The sequence below is a fragment of the Ailuropoda melanoleuca genome, chromosome 7, assembly GCF_002007445.2.
Source record: "Ailuropoda melanoleuca isolate Jingjing chromosome 7, ASM200744v2, whole genome shotgun sequence".
Lineage (NCBI taxonomy): Eukaryota > Metazoa > Chordata > Mammalia > Carnivora > Ursidae > Ailuropoda > Ailuropoda melanoleuca.
Genome location: NC_048224.1, coordinates 129,527,611 through 129,543,780, shown reverse-complemented (window position 1 = coordinate 129,543,780; position 16,170 = coordinate 129,527,611). Strand labels below are relative to the sequence as shown.

General features: G+C 47.5%; 1 non-coding gene across 1 annotated transcript; it reads left to right on the top strand.

Annotated features, from left to right (window-relative positions):
- The first annotated feature begins 14,980 nt into the window (after positions 1-14,980).
- TRNAK-CUU lies at positions 14,981-15,053 on the top strand. Its single transcript has one exon. It is a non-coding gene; the product is annotated as a tRNA-Lys (tRNA).
- The last annotated feature ends 1,117 nt before the right edge of the window (positions 15,054-16,170 follow it).

The window sequence follows — 16,170 nt, the reverse complement described above, 5'->3', positions numbered from 1 at the left end:
AAAAGTTACCCCAACCAAGAAGAAATCGTGTAAGACTAAACTTGGAGCGTTTTCTTCAATCTGTCCTTTACACACACACACACACACACACACACACACACACACACCCACACAAAACCACACATGTTACCACGGGTACAAACATACACACCTCCCTTATATACCCGAGAGGTAGTTGGGCTCATTCGCACGCAGGTGGAGGGGCACAATTATTAAGGGAAGATGTCAGGCCTTGAAAGGCTCGCATCTTGGGAAGCCGACCCATGATGGCTGGGCGTGTGAACCACCCACCAAGGCTATGGTTCTGCTTACGCTTCTGGAATGAAATTGTGGACACTGCCCCAAATCAGAAGAGGTGTAGGACAGCCCTGCTGGACCCCACAGATCTTTTATACCTGAACCGAAGAATCTCTGCATTATTTCCCAAAAATGCTCTGGATCCAATTAAGTTGCCCAGACTTGCACACCCACCTGACCTCCTGGCTGAGTGCCCAGGTTGGCTTTGGCCAAGCAAGGAATTGGTGGCCATTAGTTGGGAGGCACAGGGGTTCCAGCCCTCAGACCGCCCGTGTGAACCTTTGATCTGGGGAAGGGATCGGGCATGGGGGACTGGCTGCCAGGTTCTCCTCAGATGGAATAAAACCAATGATTATATTTCTTCACCTAAATAACAGAGCACAGAACAAGATGTCAGGCAGCCTGCAGAAATCCTTTCCTCTCAATTATTTGCCTCCCTTAAACAGGTGCTCATTACACACTGACGGGCTGGAGATACCCCAGCAGCTTTCTCGAAGATTTTGACAGGGAAGATTTTACTATCCACAAGGCAGAAATGTGAGACAGTATAAATAGGTATACATGGCCGCGTCAACGCTCGAGAGAGAAGATGCTGTCAAATTTAGCTCTGTCAGTGAGGTCTTTTCTTTGAGCTTAGAAGCTGGGGGGTGTTTACGCTAAGAGCCCTACGGCAAAAATCCTGGAAGCCTCCGGCCACTGAGTAAAGCCAACATGAGTACACATAGAGAAGAAGGACTGGAAAGAAATCTCATAGCCTATTAACCAACAATGACCTCTGGGCCTTGGAGTTGGCTAGATTTCTTTTCTTTTTTATTCTTGTAAACAAACTGAATCCAAGGAATCCAAACTGAATCCAAGGAACGTGAATTAATTTTATCAGAAAAATAGTTTTAAAGTTCACATTCCTTTTTTAAAAAAAAAAAGATTTTATTTCTTTATTTGAGAGAGAGAGAGAGAGAGAAAGCATGATCAGGCGGAGGGGCAGAGGCAGAGGGAGAAGCAGACTCCTCACTGAGCGGGGAGCTCCATGCAGGGGCTTGATGTGGGGGCTCGATCCGAGGACCCCAGGATCATGATTTGAGCCCAGGGCAGCTGCTTAACCAACTGAGCCACCCAGGTGCCTGTGAAGTTCACATACTTTCAAGACAATCCTAGCGGAGCCGATACAGATGAGAAACACATGGACTGTGAATGAAATCAGTCCACTAACGCTCTGTATTCTGATCTCAGGGAGTTCCTGGGTTGTGCCGCAGGACGTGGGGGCTGCTGAGGAGAAGCCACCATCCTGCCGTCCAGGAGGGGCAGGAAGAAAGGGAACAAACACTTGGGACTTGCTGGATCCCAGGAGGGTCCTTACATATGTTGCTCCCTGAGTTCTCCGAGGCCCCTCAGGGGCTGTTTTTATGGTTCTCACTTTACAAGGAGCAAAATGAGGCCCAGAAGGTGGAGCAGCTGGGCCAGGTTGGCGGGGGCCCTGGAAGAAATCGCTAAGGTCGGGAGGGCAGTGTGGACGGCGGGAGGGGGGCACGACCCAGCAAGGGTTTCACACAGGGGTTTTGGGGCCCTCAGTCCCTCATATTTTGGAAGCTGGCAAACTCACCTGAGCTCTCTCTCTGGAGGCAGAGTGGGTTAGTCTTGCTACACTGGAGCCCAGGTGGAGACCCTTATTTGCGGGACAATTTGTGGCCTGGGGAGGGAGAAATGGGCCGCATTTCCAGAGTCTTCTGAGGCCTTTCCCAGTAATGAGTGAAATGCATTTACAGTTTAAACACTGGCTGCCAGGTACTCTTATGAAACTTCAAAGTTGGACTTATTTTTATTGTTTGTCCTGTAAAGTCAGGCATGTTTCTAATAAACCTGGCGAAAGACTAAGGCATGGCAAGAGATTTTTTTTTAACATCCAAACCTACTAACCTCCATACACACATAAGCCATTTAACCTGACTCAGGGGCATGTGGTTATCCTTCTCCATCTGTAAAATTGACGTTAGCAAATATCAGTATCTCTCATGCGTGGGTCCTCTGATATCAGGAAGGAGTAGCTCGTACTTCTGGGAAATTTGAGTTCTGAAACCCTGTTTTTCTTACTGAGTAGGCCTTAAGGTCACCAAATAACCATTCCTTGAGTCAAAAGGCCTTTTTGACCTATGAGTCTTCGAAGGGCATTTCTGTTTATTTCTCCTTTGTGGTGACAGAAAGTGTGGGTGTGACGTCTGGGAGCCCACTGAATAAATTCCTGCAGTGAGATTTGTATTAGTTTGCCAGGGTTGGGGTAACAAAGTACCACAGGTTGGGGGGCTGAAGCAATAGAAACGTATTTCCTCACAGTTCTGGAAGTTGGAAGTCTGAGCTCAGGGAGTCGGGAGGGTTGGTTTCCCTAGGTCTCTGTCCTGGGCTTGTAGATGGCTGTCTTCTCTCTGTGACTTCACATGGTCTTCTCTGCGTGCGCGTGTGTGTGTTCTGACCTCCTCTTCTTTTTTTTATTTTTTTTTATTTTTTATTGTTTTATTTTTAAATATGATAAAAACACATAACATAAAATTTACTCTTTAGATTTTAGGTGCACGGTTCAGTAGGGTTATATATATCTACATTGTTGTGCATCCAATTTTCTTTTTTTTTTTATAATTAATTTTATTTTATTATATTATGTTAATCACCATACAGTACATCCCCTGATTCTGATTGTAAAGTTTGATGCTTCATTAGTTGCGTATAACACCCAGTGCACCATGCAATACGTGCCCTCCTTACTACCCATCACCAGTCTATCCCATTCCCCCACCCCCTCCCCTCTGAAGTCTTCAGTTTGTTTCTCATAGTCCATAGTCTCTCATGTTTCATTCCCCCTTCTGATTACCCCCCTTTTCTTTATCCCTTTCTTCCCCTACCGATCCTCCTAGTTCTTATGTTCCATAGATGAGAGAAATCATATGATAATTGTCTTTCTCTGCTTGACTTATTTCACTTAGCATTATCTCCTCCAGTGCCGTCCATGTTGCAGCAAATGTTGAGAATTCGTTCTTTCTGATAGCTGAGTAATATTCCATTGTATATATGGACCACAGCTTCTTAATCCAGTCATCTGTTGAAGGGCATCTCGGCTCCTTCCATGATTTGGCTATTGTGGACAATGCAGCTATGAACATTGGGGTGCATATGGCCCTTCTCTTTACTACGTCTGTATCTTTGGGGTAAACACCCAGTAGTGCAATGGCTGGGTCATAGGGTAGTTCAATTTTTAACTTTTTAAGGGACCTCCACACTGTTTTCCAGAGTGGCTGTACCAACTTGCATTCCCACCAACAATGTAGGAGGGATCCCCTTTCTCCACATCCTCTCCAACAATTGTTGTTTCTTGCCTTGTCTATCTTTGCCATTCTAACTGGCGTAAGGTGGTATCTCAGTGTGGTTTTGATTTGAATTTCCCTGATGGCTAATGATTTTGAACATTTTTTCATGTGTCTGTTAGCCATTTGTATGTCTTCATTGGAAAAGTGTCTGTTCATATCTTCTGCCCATTTTATGATTTGTTTATTTGTTTCTCGTGTATTGAGTTTGAGAAGTTCTTTGTAGATCTTGGATACCAGTCCTTTATCTGTGGTGTCCTTTGCAAATATATTCTCCCATTCCGTGGGCTGTCTCTTAGTTTTTTTGACTGTTTCCTTGGCTGTGCAGAAGCTCTTTATCCTGATAAAGTCCCATAAGTTCATTTTATCTTTTATTTCTCTTGCCTTTGGAGATGTGTCGTGAAAAAGGTTGCTCTGGCCGATGTCATAGAAGTTGTTGCCTATGTTCTCCTCTAGAATTTTGATGGATTCCTGTCTCACATTGAGGTCTTTCATCCATTTGGAGTTTATTTTTGTGTATGGTGTGAGAGAGTGGTCAAGTTTCATTCTTTTGCATGTAGCTGTCCAATTTTCCCAGCACCATTTATTGAAGAGACTGTCTTTTTTCCACCGGATGTTTTTTCCTGCTTTATCAAAGATTAGTTGCCCAAAGAGCCGAGGGTCCATTTCTGGGTTCTCTATTCTGTTCCATTGGTCGATGTGTCTGTTTTTGTGCCAGTACCATGCTGTCTTTGTGATCACAGCTTTGTAGTACAGCTCGAAATCCGGCATTGTGATGCCCCCAGCTTTGTTTTTCCTTTTCAACAGTTCCTTGGAGATTCGGGGCCTTTTCTGGTTCCATACAAATTTAAGGACTATTTGTTCCAGTTCTTTGAAAAATGTCCTCGGTATTTTGATCGGGATAGCATTGAAAGTGTAGATTGCTCTGGGTAGTATGGACATTTTAACTATGTTAATTCTTCCAATCCATGAGCATGGAATATTTTTCCATCTTTTTATGTCTTCCTCAATATCTTTCAAAAGTGATCTATAGTTTCTAGCATATAGGTCCTTTACGTCTCTGGTTAAGTTAATTCCAAGGTAACGTATGGTTTTTGGTGTTATTGTAAATGGGATGGATTCCCTAATTTCTCTTTCTTCAGTCTCGTTATTCGTGTATAGAAATGCAACTGATTTCTGGGCATTGATTTTGTATCCTGCCACCTTACTGAATTGTTCTATAACTTCTAATAGTTTGGGAGTGGATTCCTTTGGGTTTTCCATATAGAGTATCATGTCATCTGCAAAGAGAGACAGTTTGACTTCTTCTTTGCCGATTTGGATACCTTTGATCCCTTTTTGTCTTCTGATTGCTGTTGCAAGGACTTCTAGTACTATGTTGAATAATAGTGGCGAGAGTGGGCATCCTTGTCGTGTTCCTGATCTTAAGGGAAAGGCTTCCAGCTTTTCCCCATTGAGAATAATGCTTGCAGTAGGCTTTTCATAGATGGCTTTTATGAGATTGAGAAATGCTGACCTCCTCTTCTTAAAAGGACACCACTCCTATTGGATTAGAGCCACCCTAAATACTTCATTTTAACTTAATTATCTCTTTATTTTTTTTAAGCTTTTTATTTATTTATTTGACAGAGATAGAGACAGCCAGCGAGAGAGGGAACACAAGCAGGGGGTGGGAGAGGAAGAAGCAGGCTCATAGCGGAAGAGCCTGATGTGGGGCTCGATCCCATAACGCTGGGATCACTCCCTGAGCGGAAGGCAGACGCTTAACCGCTGTGCCACCCAAGCGCCTCTAACTTAATTATCTCTTTAAAGACCCTATCTCCAAATAGTCATATTCTTAGGTGTTGGGGGTTAGAGCTTCAACAGTTGAACTTAGGAGGTGAAAGTCAGCCCCTAATGTCACTAGAGGGAGCAGAGAGGGGGTAGAAATGCTCTGCTTTATACTTCATGGCCCAGGGATGAGCCTAAGTCGGGCCCCGTGGACAAGTGACCCTCCACACGTGCTGCGAACTCAAGGACGAAGGCTCTGGTGCGGATGCTCCCAGCCCTCTGCTTCCACCACCCCAGGACTCCATCCTTCCAGCCTGGACCACACTCTGAGGAAAGGGGTCCCGGTGACAACACCCTGCAGTCCCAGAAGAGGGCAGAGACGGCTGGCACCTGAGCCACCAGGTGCTGGTGCCCCACCTGCTCAGTGCCGCGAAGCACTTCTGTACCCGCAGGAGTTTCGGTGGGGGATCGTCCTAGGTCACCTAGAGTGCAGGGCAGCGTGGTGATTTGGAGACACAAATGTTAGACAGATAGGCAGAGTCACGGCCTGCCCCCCATCAGCTGTGGGAGGATGTGGCTTTATTTATTCACCCATTCAACAAGTATTTGCAGGGGCCGGATCTGTGCTGGGCGCAGGTGCGCAGACTCATTAGCAAACAAAACGGGCCAGGACTCCGGAGCTCACAGAGCTTCCATTCCAACCAGGAGGTGGGGACAGACGCAGCCTCCCTCGGCGGTGCTTCCTGTGAAAATGTCCGCTAGGTCCTGGGGAACTGGGAATTCCCGTCCTCCTTCTGCTGAGGGTTTCTGGGTGGTTTCCTGTTTCAGCCCCACAGCCAGGGGAAATTTCTGCTTTTCACTCCTCTGAACTATAAGCTGAGATTCGCATACGCTTGATGAGGGATTTTTCTGGTTAAAGGAAAATCTCATGTCCCAGTGCGCACTTCTTAATATATCCTGGAAAAGTCAGTTTAAATGTCACTTCCCGTGAGAAACCTTGTCTGACCCTACCAGGCGCTCTTCTGAGCTCTCAAAGCATGAATCACGCTACGTTGCAACTGACTGTCTGGCCCAGCTGTGGGCCTCCCCCAGCCCCTGATTGCCTCTAGGCAGGGTTTCCACCTCGTGGTCCTGTACTTGCCCAGGCCACCAGGGTCCAGTGCAGAGAATGTGCTGGGCAGGGAAGCCCTAAGGTGCACCTCCCCCTGCCTTCGGACCGTAAGGACCAGCACTACCCCACTCTGATGCTCATGGGTCTACGACCACGTGATTTCGAGTAGCAACAAATAGAAACGATAGTCCCAGCAACAACTCAAGTGTGGTATGAAAATCTCTGTTGTTTTTCTTGGTGAGGTTAAAATGAAGTGGTTGTTGCCTATGTTCATAATAGAAGGAAATGCTCAATTTCAGTTAGAGATGAGTAAAATAAAGAGGTAACCTCTTCCTATTTAAATTCACGGACCTGGGGTGCTTGGCTGGCCCAGTGGGTCAAGCATGTGACTCTTAATCTCAGGGTCATGAGTTCAAGTCCCATTTTGGGTGCAGAGTTTACTTTAAAAACAAAAAAATGAAGTTCTTAAAAAAAATTTGTGGACCCCTTAAGTTATATTCACAGACCCCTTGAAGGACCCACCTGCACTTGATTAAAAGCCTCTAGACTAAACCTTTCTTTTCGCAAGTTGTACTGAGTTCCGGTGCCGTGCAACCCCCCATCAGCTCAAGGACCTTGCATCTTGGGGTGGCCTGAAGTCGGGGGCATTCAGCTCCTGCCCTCTACGTGTACTGTGTCCTCCAGGCAGAGAGAACTCGGTCCCCAGTGCCGCAGTAGCATCCGCAGCAGGGAGATCCAGCAAATAGCCCCTGTGCCCAGTAGACTTGCCCTTCTCCCCACTGGCCCTCCTTGACGGCCCAATGCCAGGGTTTGCTTCCTTTTCTTTTTCTCCTCTCTCCCAAGCACTGCCTGGTTCCACCGGCTTCCCTTCTTCGTTTTTTTCCTTTCCTTTTCATTCCATAGAGAAGCCGGCTCTGCCACCGTCCTGCCCATCCCAGCAGTTCAGGCTCTTGGACTAGCACGAGGTTCTCCTTGGGTAGGCAGCTCAGCAGTTGCAAGTTATTTACCCAAGTGTTTCTTCCAAACACATCCAGAACTCTCCTCAAGATTAACTTTGATGAATAAAATCTTCATCCTATTACAACAGGTCAGGTCTTTGAAAAAAACCTTTCTCCTTTGGGGTACCTGGGTGGCTCAGTCGGTTAAGCATCTGACTGTTGATCTCAGCTCAGGTCTTGATCTCAGGATCATGAGTTCAAGCTCTGCATTGGGCTCTACACTGTGTATGGAGCCTCCTTGGAAAAAAAAAAAAACAAGAAATGAAAAAATCTTGTCCCTTTGGGATTTTCCCCCACTGAGGCGCTCTCCTCGGGGCAAGGACACGACCCATATCCATCACTACCACTTCTCTTTCCTTAACCATTGGCCTTATTCATTTGGGTTCATAATCTAATGTAGTCCAAGGACCCTACAATAAGCACAAATGCTTTATGACGAGGAGGTCTATCTAACAAATGCAAGAATGGGTCATCATCTATCAGTGTGGTTCGCTACATTGAGCCATACGGTTATCTCAAGAGACTCCCAAAAAAGAATTTGACAAAGCTGAGTATTGTCCATAAAACTCTTAGAAATCCAGGCATGGAAAGCCACATTCCTAACCCTAACCAGGGTGTCCACCAGAGACTTGCACAAATCATGATGACCTCTAAGAGTGCGACACGAGAAAGAAGGGATACCTGCTGTCACTGCTTCTCTTCACCCTTGTCCTGTGGGTCCTTGACAATAAACTAAGAAGATGGGACCGGAGTCTAAAGTTGAAAAAAAATACATATTGTCGCTATTTCCGGTGAGGTGATGAATTACCCGGAGAATCCAAGGCCCCAAACAAGAAGCTAATAGAATTGGGTAAGTCGGTAGGTACCAGCTCAGCATATATAAATCAGTGGCTTTCACAGTCACTGGGATGGTTATGAAGAAAAAAAATGTGGAGAGGATGTGGAGAAATTGGAACGCTGGTGCATTGCTGGTGGGATTGTCAAATGGTGCAGCCAGGGTGGAAAATAGTACGGCAAGTCCTCAAAGAAATTACACATAGAATTACCGTCTAATCCAGCAAGTCCACTTCTGGGGGTATATCCAAAGAAGTGAAAGCAGGGACTCGAACAGAAATTCGTACACTGAGTATTCATCATGTTTCCGCAGCGTTGCTCACAGTAGCCAGAAAGCTGAAGCAACCCAAGTGTCCATCAACAGATGAACGGACGAACAAAAGGGGACATGTATGTACAATGTGATGTTGACTAATGTAAAGGAGTGAGGTACTGGTCCATGCTACAGCACGGACAAACCTTGCAGACATCATACCGGGTGAAAGAAGCCAGTCACAAAAGGACACTCTCATGTGCGCACACACGCTCTCTCTAATGAATAAATAAAATCTTTTAAACAAGATCAATGCTTTTCTTAATCACTAATTATAACCAGTTAGAAAATGTAAGGGGGAATGGAATTTACTACCCAGGAGAGCAGCAGAATCCACAAGGTAACCAATGCAATGTATTGTCACCACCAGAACACTCCAGGCTCGGGAACAGGCAAAATTAATAAACAGAACTGAATGGAGAGTCCAGAATTCCCATTTATTCCATGGCTAAGAATTTACCTTATAAACAAAAAAGTGGACATGTGCACAAAGGTATAGATTCAAGGAGGCTCACAGAAACGACATTTTCCAGAGCAAACAACGTTAACAACGTGTTTTTGCGGATGGGGGATGGTTGAGAGAGGAATGTCACCTCACCTTTTGTGGCTGGTTTAGAATGGGAGCACAGATAGGAGTTCTGACATGAAATCATCTCGGTGATCTGTTGGGAGGCACGTTTTCATGTAATTCCTCGAGCATTGGGCATAATCTCATTTGTTTATGAACTAAATAAAAACTATATATTGGTGTACTTACCTGTGGAGGTAAATGCATCAAAAAATGCCTAGAAGTATATGCATCAAAGTGTGGTTGTGATTGGTTCTGGGGGCATTTTCTTTATGAATTTCCCATGAGAAAGTATTCATGTTGTGGAATTTTTTCTCTTTACTAAAACAGGAAGAATGGGCCTTCTCAGTCCTGGGACAAGCTGGCCTCGCCTGTGTCCAGTAGGGGAGGCGTGGGTGGTGGCTCAGGGTGCTGAGGGCGCCCGCCTCAGGCCCTCTCTGGGGGGTCAGCATTGGGGCATCGGTGGAACAGGTGGGGCTCCCTCCTCCCACAAGAGGAGGTCTGTGTGGGGCTGTTGGGGGGAGACCAGGATTCCACCCCCTGGAAAGGAGGGCACAAGACCCCACCTCCTTGCACGGTCAAGTCAGTTATTTTGGGTGCCTAGTAATCTTTTAGTGCAGTTGCCCTTGACCTTGACCTTGGCTGTGCATTAGAGTCACACAGCTCCTGATGCTGAATCTGAACTCAGGGATTCTCATTTATTTGGTCTGGGGATGGCCCTGGCACTGGGCCACGCTGATGGGTAGCCCTGAGGTCATGTCTCTGAATTCAGGGCCCTTCTGTTCTCCCATTAGAGCCCTCCTAAAGTGCACTCTGGCACTTAAGCATTCGGTATTTGAAGAGATTTTTTTGGCCTTTGCCCTCCCTGGTTTCCGCTTATCACTCTCTCCCCTTGAGATCTTTTTGCCTCTTTTCCACCCAGTGTATGCTTTCCACGTCTCCGAGGTCATGATGGGACGTTTCCCATCTCCCAGGCACCGAAGTCTTACCCTGGCCCATCTCCCTGCAGTTGGGTTCTTGAAGAAAGGAATGGTTTCTGCATTACTGAAAATAGCTTTCCCTTTCATTGGTAAGAGACAGAGACCCAGGAATACTATTCAGCAATAAAAAGAAACAAACCACTGATACATGTATGCTACAACGCAAACCTCAAAAACATTATGCTCAGTGAAAGGAAGCCAGATGCCAAAGGCCACATACCATATGATATTATCTGTAAGAAACATCCAGAAAAATCACATCTATTTCTAAAGAGAGAAGATTAGAGGTTGGCTGGCTGTGGGTGGCATGAGGAGTAATCCCAAATAGACACAAGGGATCTTTCTGGGGTGATGGGGATATTCTAGAATTGGATTGGGTGATGGCTGCACCACTCTTAAATTTACTCCTCCCACTCACCATGTACTGGGCACCATCTCTAGCAGACCTATGCTGGAATGTGGGCCTACAACAGTGAGCAAAAGGAACTTGGATCTGTCTTCAGAGTTGGGTTTACTGGGGAAGAGAGATTTAATCTAATCATAACAAAAATCAAAACTTTTTTAAAAAGATTTTATTTATTTATTTGACAGAGAGAGACAGCCAGCGAGAGAGGGAACACAAGCAGGGGGAGTGGGAGAGGAAGAAGCAGGCTCCCAGCGGAGGAGCCCGATGTGGGACTCGATCCCAGAATGCCAGGATCACGCCCTGAGCCAAAGGCAGACGCTTAACAACTGAGCCACCCAGGTGCCCCTAACAAATCAAAACTTGACTCAAAACACGTTAAGGTGTTTGAAGAAAGGGCCCATCACACAGCAGGGGTTCTAACTTAGAGGAGTCCTTGAAGCCCACTTGACCAACCAACGTGCTCCTGAGGGGAAGGCTTGAAAGGCAAGAGCAGCTCCATGTGAGAAGTAGGGAGAGCGGAGGTGGCTTTGTACACGGGAGGACTGGACAGTGTGATGGTGGTCAGTGAGTGGGTGGGGGGTTAGAAAGAGGAGTCTGGCCCCTCCCCCAACAATGTCCTTGGACTTTTACCTCCTGGCATCAAAGCCAGCCCCCAAGGGAGGGAACACCCTCATTAGAAAGTGGCTGCCGCGCAGGCCCTGCTCCCGCTCCCCTTCCCTCCTGCTGGCCCACCTGGTCGAAGAGCACCAGTCTGCTGTCAAGGGGAGCAGGCAAGGTGTTACTGTAAGATACTGGGAAGGTGTTGCTGAGTTTTTACTAGGGTGAGACACAACCTAATTGTCATGACGCGGCTAACTGATGAGGGGCTAATGCCGTGGGAGGCCTTTGGAACCGAATGACCCTAGGAACTCAGGCCCAGGGTGGGACGGGTCCCCTTCCTCCTCAGGGCTGTCTTGGCTGGACTTGGGCTGGGTTCTGGCTGGAACTGGGCCGTAGAGACCAGGCCAGGGCCCTTGACACCAGCTCTGGTTTTGATGAGCTAAAGAGGAGGCAGGGCTGGGGTGTGGGAAGGGCCTCCCGAAAAGCCCCACCAGGGGCCTGGATGTGGAGACAAGCAGGTGTTCTGAGCACACTTCCTCCTCCCCCACCTCTCCCCCCACCCCGCCCCTTCTATTTATGGCGCTTCCTCTCCAGAGCTCCTCACTTGAAAAGTGCCCTTAACACACACAAACACACAAGAAAAAAATTCTGAAAAATGTCAAACCACAGGTCTTTTCCCTCCTCTTCTTTTAAGTTTCTAGGTTTGTAGTGTTCCTGGTTGACCCTGTAGCAGACAAGGTCAAATGGGCACCCCAGGGTTTGAATGGGTTCAGGAGGTGCTGGTGGTTGGTCTGCAATTCGCTGGGGAGCAACTCCAGGGGCAGGGAATGGGAGGTCCTTCCTCACCAGTAACGTAGGAGGCCGTCTGGATGTGGCCGCATTTTGGCCGAGGTCAACAACAACCATGTTGAAAGCTAAGATGAGAACCAGAAAATGCACGGAATCGGAAACCAAGATGTCACGGTCTCGTTCAAGCTGTTTACAAATATCACCTCCGTCTCTGATTTTTCCACTCTGTAAATTAAGAGTTAAATGAAACCTGTGTTTTGTAGTTTGGACCCAGAGCACACACAACTGTAACAAAAGTTCCACAAAATATTATTTATGCTTCCCATGGTGCGTTTTCTTGTCTACGTGCTTTTCTATTCCTTTGCCTTTTTTAAAAAATTCTGATCATGAGCCACTAAAACGATTTCAAAACCCACTATAAATAGTTAAAATGGTAAATTTGTTACGTGTGTTTCATCACAATAAAAAAAAATCTTTAAACCCTTTGTGGATTTCAACAGAATGAAAAATACGGCACTATATGCTACCTACTTCTCGTCTGAAGACTATTTTAAAAATCTCATTGTGCAATCGTGGAGGAAAAGTTTCTCTTTCACACAATGTTGAGTTTAAATTGTATTTGGATAATTTAAATTTTTGTCTCTCTCGCTCTCTTTTTTCTCTTTTAATATGGAAAAAGGGTGGTAGGGACTAATGCTACACACACAAACCCCATGGCCCAGCAATCCTGCGATGGGCAATTACGACTGGAAATCAGCGCGTACGTTCACCAAAAGATGTGCCCAAGAGTGCTCATAGCACCACTGGTTGCAATGGGCTCAGCCTGGACACAGAGCAAATGTTCATCAACAGGAAAATGAATAGATAAGCACACGGTACATCCAAAGGAATGTATACAGCAATCACCAAGAGTGAGCTGCCACTATCAGCAACATGGAAGAAGCAAACCAAAATCACGTTGAGAAAAAGGCGTTGAAAGCGCACATAGCGTGCGATTCTATTTATATAAAGTTCAAAACCAGGCAAAATGAATCTAGGGCGCAGTGCTCACCTCGGGAGGTAGTGACCGGAAGGAGCTTCTGGGCCACATAGAATATTCAGGTCTTTGATCTCGTTGCTAGCACGTGGGTGTGTTTGCTGTATGGAAAATTCGTTGAGTTTGTGATTTGTGCCCTTTTCTGCAAGTATGTTATATTTCATTTTTTAAAAGGTTTTATTTATTTATTTATTTGACACAGAGAGAGAGCACAAGCAGGGGGAACCGTACAGGGAGAGGGAGAAGCAGACTCCCTGCTGAGCAGGGGCTCGATTCCAAGACCCTGGGATCATGACCTGAGCCGCAGGCAGACGCTTAACCGACTGAGCCATCCAGGCGCCCAGCCTGTTACATTTCCATAGAAAAGCTTAGTAAGAGAACAATGGATGATTCAGGAGGTAGTCCTTCCAGGCTCAAGGTCTGAGATAGGAAAACTAGAAAGAGGAGTGCATGAGTTCATCCACGCAGGCACAGATTCTTGGTGACGCCCTTGGGCGCCGTACAGGTCCCGGGGAAGGACATCCCCAACCTCCTGGAAGAGCGTGGGTCTGGGAGAAAGCCTAACACAGTGATTACAGGTTTTAATCTCATTTAGTTGTTTCTGAGCTTTTTCAGCTAATAAGCTCATCAACGGAGTCAGACAGCACCGTCCAGCCGCAGGCAGGGGTGGGTTGGGGTTGGGAATTGAGTGGAGCCCAGGGATCTCCCCGGAGTTGCTTTTCTGACTAAATTTCTCCTTGGGGCATTTTCCCGTGAAGTTTTTGCAAACTGTCTTCCTTGCCTGAACCACCCATTTGGCATTTCCCTTGCATTCTTGGTTACCGTGCAGGCGCACGTGAGCCTCGTCCCTACCGTATGAGAAGCAAGTGGGTTTTTCTCTCGAATCTTCAACTATGAGTGCCTGGAGCATAAAGGTGTTTCAATAACAACTATGGACTGAAAGAGAGAAAAAAGAGAGAACTCCATGAAATTGTGACCACTTGAAGAAAGAGCATGGGGAAGAGAAAACACAGTGATGTCTAATGAACTGAAGGTCTGCTCGCATTCCTGGTGGGTGTTGTGTGGAGTGGGGGGTGCCCGTACATTCTCTTTCTTGAAGAGCATCTGTTTGGGAAGCCACAGACTGGTCTAGGCTTCAGTGTCGCCGGTCGCTCCCTGTGTGACTGCGGATGACCCGCATCACTTCCCTGGGTCTCTCTTCCACATCTGGAATGTGGGAGGATTGGACAGGAGCATCTGTCGAGGTCCTCCGTCTGGTGACTCTGTGAGGCAAAGGAAGACAGAAGGGGTGGCTCTTCATTCCAGGCCGTCATCCGCATGTCCTGCACTGCGCGGCTCTCAGCGACCGGCCAGTAACTCCACTTCCCACTCAAACTCAGAGCTCCCTTGGTGTGCATGTGTCTTGGACTCCGCAGCATTCCTGTCCCCCGTGGCTGGCTCAGGGTACAGAGTAGATACTCATGAATCCTTGCAGGGAGAAGGCTTTGGACGAGGTGAGAAGACAAGCCAGGAGGAGCTGTGGCAGCGGTGCCACACCGAGACTCCAGTGTACCGTCATCACTTATCAAGCAACTTTTCCAGGTCTGGCCCTGTGTCGGACCCTAGAGGGACCAAGACACAGGAGGGCTCATCCCTCACCTCAACGGCTCACAATCTGACAGATGGTAGACATTTACTGTGCACACTAACGTAGTGATGGATGGGGTTCCAGGGGCCGTCACAAGAGGAGTGTCTATGTTAGGTGGGGGCGTGAGGGCAGTCACAGTGGACGGCCTGGAGGAGATGGTGCCAGAGCTGTCTAGAACCAGGAGCAATTAAGCAGAGTTACGAGGACGTGCGGGAGAGGGAAAATGCATTCCAGCAGAGAGAGTCGCAAACGCCAGGTCATGGAATTAGGATTGTGTTCTACAGAAAAGTAGGGCAGGGGCGCCTGGCTGGCTCAGTTGGTAAAGCGTGAGACTCTTGATCTCAGGGTCATGAGTTCAAGCCCCATGCTGGACATAGAGCTTACTTAAAACAAACAAATAATAGGGCCACTGTGCATTTTAGCCAACTTAGTCTGACAGTGGGATGGAGACCGTTGAGTGGATTGAGTGTCAGGATTGAGAGCCTAGACTGGGAAATGAGAGGCTGTGTCTGCCTTCCTGGAGAGGGGTGGTGAGGCCAGGCTACAGTGACTGCCTTGAACCTGTCCTGGAGGAGACTTGGGGCGGATGGCTGGTGGAGGGAGCGGGAAGGAGGTTTGCAGAATGGCCTTGGGGGTGTGCCTCATGGAGACGGGCCAGTCCAGGAGGGACAGTGGGTCTAAGGGGTTCAACAGAGCAGTCTGATCCCAATGTACCCAGGAGACAGCTGGACACATGAGACCTGGCTGGTGAGACAGACACAGTTAGTGGTGTGGTTGACTTTGGTTTCCTGGAGTTTCTCCCCAGCACACAGCGGGATTCCACCTCCCTTTCCTCTAGAAGAGAGGTGTGGCCAGGGGACCTGTGTGCATCAGTGAAATACGAGTGGGAATGACCCAAAGACCCAGTGCATGAGTCACTGCTCTCTTACCCTCTGCTTTAGTGGGGGGATATGTTTGCAAATTGTTTCTCATCCTCATGGTTATTATCTCTGGGGAACCTCCCTGACTCCTCAGGACTGGGAAAAACCTCTTCCTGAGTGTCCTCTTAGTGCCCAGAACTCACTCCCTGCGGCACCTGTCTCTCCACAGATGTCTTGCCTGCCTGCTTATCTGCCTGCCATCCCAGAAGGAAGGGTTTGGTGGTGGTTGGGTCCCTGGCTAGTTCTGGAAGTTCAGCATCACGTAGTATATTCTGGGGGGGTGTCTGTCCTGAACCCCTATAAGTGAGTGAATATGTTATTTAAGTGCCCAGAAGTGGGATCAATAATTATATGGATAAAAAGAAGAGAAAACAGGAAAAAAAGGCATTGGCGTTACAGACGACACCCCCGACCCCAGCCAGCAGCTCAGCCGCGCCCTCCCACGGCGGCTGTACCCGGAACTAACCCACGCTGTACCTCTCTGCTTGCGCCCGGAGCACAGATGTGCAAACCACAGAGATGAGATAGGGGTGCCATCTCTGCTTTGCTTGGGCAGGTGCAGATTGTGTCA